Genomic DNA, 4,734 nt, shown 5'->3' on the forward strand with positions numbered 1-4,734 from the left:
TTTTATTCGGTTGCTGTCTTTTATTCTTTTTCTTGCTATCTTGTATCTTTCTTAGTTGTTATTTAGGTAGAATCTTTGTTCTGTTGATGTTCTTCTTTGTGTTTTTGTTCCTTTATTTGATAGCTGTCTATTTCTTTGTTGCTGTCTTTCTTTGTTATGTTGTCGTTTTGTTTATTTGATTTGCAACTGTTTCTTTATTATTTCTTTGTTTTCTTTCTGTTTTGATGTTTTGTTGTTTCTGTTTGTTGTCATTTTATGTTTTGTTTCTATTTCTTTTTGCCTATTGTTGTATCTGCTGTAGGTGTTCTTTCTGTTTTGTTGCTTGTTCTGTGATATGTTGATGTAAACATGTTTTGTTGCTGTGATGTTTTCTGTAATCTGCTAGGTTGTTTTCTTTTATACATACGCTTTCTTGTTATGTTGTTACTTGTTGTTGGTGTAATGCATTTTTTATTTGTGGATCGGTTGCTTCCGTTTTGGTGTTGTGTATTTGTGTCGTTTCTTTTACGTTTTTTTTATGCTTAGTTAATGTTTAATTTATTTTCTATGATAGCGTGTTGTTACATTGCTCTGTCATTGTGCAATTTCGTTGATTTATAGATTGGTTTTCTGATGATGTTATAATTCTTTGTTTTGTCGATGTAGTCTTTATAAGCGTATTTGGTGTGTAGTTTTTTTTCTCTGTTCTTTTGTCATTTCTTTGAAATGATGTTTTAATTTGCAATTGTTGTTTTATTGTTTGTTTTTACACCTTCAAGAGATAAGATGAAAACATGCTATAACTATCTTTATATTTGCCAGTAACTAATTACTCGAGTCTTGGATGAATTTTAGCTAATCTGTATATTATTGTTGTCTTTCACAAGGCGCGGAGGGTTAGATTAGATGAAGTAGAAATCCCAAGATGATTTTGAGAAAAATTCGGAAAACAAAACCGAAAAAGATATAAAAGTTTACGACCGAAACTCAGATGTGTTTGTCTGTTTTCGTCCACATTTTGCTAGATATTCAAATCTACGGATTTATTTTTAAAACTCCGTAGATTGATTGGGTGTTGGTTGCTTAACGTCCAATGGCAAATTTTGCATTCATGTTCAGGACTAGAAACTCCGTATCTAACAAAAATACAATATGTAAAACAGACATTGGATGTATGTGACCTTTTGTGTTTTGTATTTTCTATTTCCTGTCATAAATAAATATAAGGAAGAAAACAATCCTCTCGTGCAGTACCACATGTCGTGATTTTCAGTTATTTCTAGGATGAAAATTTTACTACCTTCATCAATTATTTAAATCAATAGAACTTCTAAGAGTTTTAATTACTTAAATTAATGTGGACTTTCAAACTAATTAATATCAATAAATGAATGTATAGCAAATTGATCTGTTACATCATATCTAATATGAAAACACATTTTAAAATTGACAGAATTTCCATTTCATGCGAATTTTGCTATTGTTCTACTTTTTTGTTTTCTCTTGACCACATGGAGTTCTATGACTACGGTCGGAATATGTATACAATAACTTGACAATAAATTAAACATTTCGATCCCTTATTTCTGAAATTGTGTTTTATTATACGGCATTGTCTGTATGGATAGTCTCAAGGACGATCGAAGTGCAAAAACTTCTTAGCAACGTTATTCGGAATGCAAAAGTCGCTATAATAAATAGACCATTATGACGTTACATCAGAGGCATAGTTGCAGAAATATGAAGGAACGTCTTGTTTTTCGTTGAACATGATTTCATAGAATGAAAAGAATGAAAATGGTCACTTGAGAGGAACTTATGGGATAAAGAAAATGTCAGTAAGGGATTCTACCACTCCCCGTGAATTCCTAAGATTGGCAGATACCTTGGTTGACAAAGGATATCGTCTTGGACCGAAAATCGGAGAAGGAACATATGCAAAAGTTCGTGTTTGTGAAAGAAGTACAGATGGTAAAATAATGGCGGTAAAGATTGTCAACTTAAAGATAGCATCTCCAGATTACTTAAACAAGTTCTTGCCGAGAGAACTCAGCGTAATACAGAGGATGAATCATAAGAATATAATAAATACGCATGAAGTTATTCGGAACGACGATTTACTGTTTATGGTGACTGATTATGCTGAACGCGGGGACCTTTTATGTCATATCCGAGATCATGGCCCCATTCCTGACGACGATGCAAAAAGAATGTTCACACAAATAGTTGAGGCAGTGCTATATTTACACGGTGAAATGAATATTGCTCACCGAGATCTCAAGTGTGAAAACATTCTGATAATGAGAGACAGGTCTGTTGTTCTCAGTGACTTTGGATTTGCCAGACCTTTGGATAAAAATGATCCCCTAAAAGGAAAAGACCTCAGTAAGACATTTTGTGGAAGTCCTTCGTACTGTTCTCCCGAAGTTTTGCGTGGGGTTCCATATGATCCAAAAATGAATGATGTTTGGAGTCTTGGTGTTCTTTTGTATGTAATGGTAACATCAGCCATGCCTTTTGATGATAGTAACGTGAGAAAGATGGTTAATAAACAAGTTTGTGGAGAAATAAAATTTCCTCCGCGAGTGGAAAGCAGAATTCATCCTGATTGTAAACGACTTATATCACAGATGATAGAACCTCATGCATGTAAAAGACCGACTGTGGATTGTATATTAAAGTCAGAGTGGATTTTATCCAAATGAAAATAGATTACGACTATTTATCCAGTTTCATGGTTTATTCATAAAAGTATTTAAATCATTTCGCATATTGAAAATATAATTTCGATTTTGAATAACTGATTTAACTTTGACGGAAGCTTGAATTTTATAATTGCGCATTGAATATGCACACAACAGTTGATTTTGTCTATATAATTGATATTTAGTCAACTGTTACTGTAAAATCATAATGCCCTTTTTGAAAGGTTACAATGTATATTAAATGAAATATTTGAAAATATGAAAGGTCTTGACAATCAGTGTTTTGGTTTATCGTTCAATGTTCGACATACTCATTTGTGTTTGTTGTAGCGGACATGGCGATCTAACATCCCGTCGTCGTTTGCGGTGTCATACACCATAAAGTTGTGAATCACAACTTGTGATACTTTATATTGAAATACTTTTTTAAAAAAAATACGCTGGTGTAAAATAAATTAAGTAAAATTGGTCCTACTACCTCTTTCCCATCATAGTAATACCCTACTTTTATGTTTTGCAAATGTTCATATTTACAATTTGTGGTGAGAACGATTAATTCAATGTTAGTCCTTGTTATATCTAATACTAAATGTATGGTATTAAATTCTATTCATTTATCTTTTCCAGAAGCAATTTAATAAATACTTTTCATTAATTAATATTAATTAATGCAATTCATATATCGTTTATAAATATTATAAATAAATAGGAAAAATAAACCGGATTGCCAATGCACAAACTATCCACCAAAGTTCAAATAAAATGGATGTTGCAATTAAAGGCAGCCGTACGACCTTCAGCAATGAGAAAACCCCTTACTGTAAAGTCGGCTATAAAAGGCCCTGACTAAAAAACTTGAAGAAACAATTCAATCGAGAAATTTAACTGCCTAATTCATAAAAAAATAATTTACGAAAACTAATATGATGGACGTGAACCAACGACAACCACTGTCACTAGTCTAAAGGGCCATGACTTCGGATAGGTACATAAATAATGTCACGGGGTTAAGCATGTTTGTGAGCGCTCACACTCTCCTCTAATATGGGACAGTGGTGTAACAACACAACATAAGAAAAAGGACTGACGAAAGTTCCTATGACAAGGAGCATACTGAGACTGATATGCTCACAACTCCGGCAGTGAAAAGGGTAGATTTCTGGGAAAAGCTTAGGACTATTAATTTATGAATGACTCTGAAAAGCTTCTTTCTGTGGGTCATGAATATCTTGACCATAATATTCTAATCAGCAAAACATATCAAAATTCCACTAAAGGCTTTTAATGCATTTTCCCTGGTAACGGTTGCACGTAGTACAATATACAACTGAATTCACACAGTTTATACCGTTTTTTCGTCATTATCACTAGAAGAGTAACTAAAATATTGTCTAGTAATCCAACTGTCGAAGCGCATTTCATATGGAATAAGAAGTCGACAGTATATAACGTTATCCCTCTCATAAATGGCAACAAGTGCAATATGAAGTCGAATATCAGTACACTTGAGAACGTTAACCCCTTGCCACGGTTGAACATGCACATGGCTAATGCCACAACAAACACTTCCTAGGCACAGTGGTAGCTTACGGTGCAAATTGTTGTCCTTTATTTATGCTCTATTGATATATACAAAGATTTTTTTTTAATTTAATTTGTTGTTTACAAATACCAATATTATGATGTTATCAAAATATTGTTGAATAACAATTTATGTACTTGTGGTTTCTAATCATAATCTGTTTTAATCCTACGTCTATATGATTAACATGGATCACTCCCGTTATGTGTAACATGTCGCTGTAATCAAAACAAGACTTGTAGACCATTAATTCACAGCATGGTGTACTATTCCATAAAAAGAAACAGTAACGTTAATCTGCAGATAAAAGGAAGGAACCACGGTAGAAAAAAACTAAAATCGAAACTGCCAAAAACCCTTTGACACCTACTAAAAAGTATTGAAATTTCGCTTCAATGACCTGAATTAATCTCATATTTTCACATATACTCTTAAAATAGTATGCATGTATATATTATCCCTCATTAA

General features: G+C 32.8%; 1 pseudogene; it reads left to right on the forward strand.

Moving 5' to 3' along the window:
- Nucleotides 1–1,671: 1,671 nt before the first annotated feature.
- Nucleotides 1,672–2,959, forward strand: LOC143045449 (testis-specific serine/threonine-protein kinase 3 pseudogene; annotated as a pseudogene).
- The last annotated feature ends 1,775 nt before the right edge of the window (nt 2,960–4,734 follow it).

The sequence above is a fragment of the Mytilus galloprovincialis genome, chromosome 9 (genome assembly GCF_965363235.1).
Source record: "Mytilus galloprovincialis chromosome 9, xbMytGall1.hap1.1, whole genome shotgun sequence".
Classification (NCBI taxonomy): domain Eukaryota; kingdom Metazoa; phylum Mollusca; class Bivalvia; order Mytilida; family Mytilidae; genus Mytilus; species Mytilus galloprovincialis.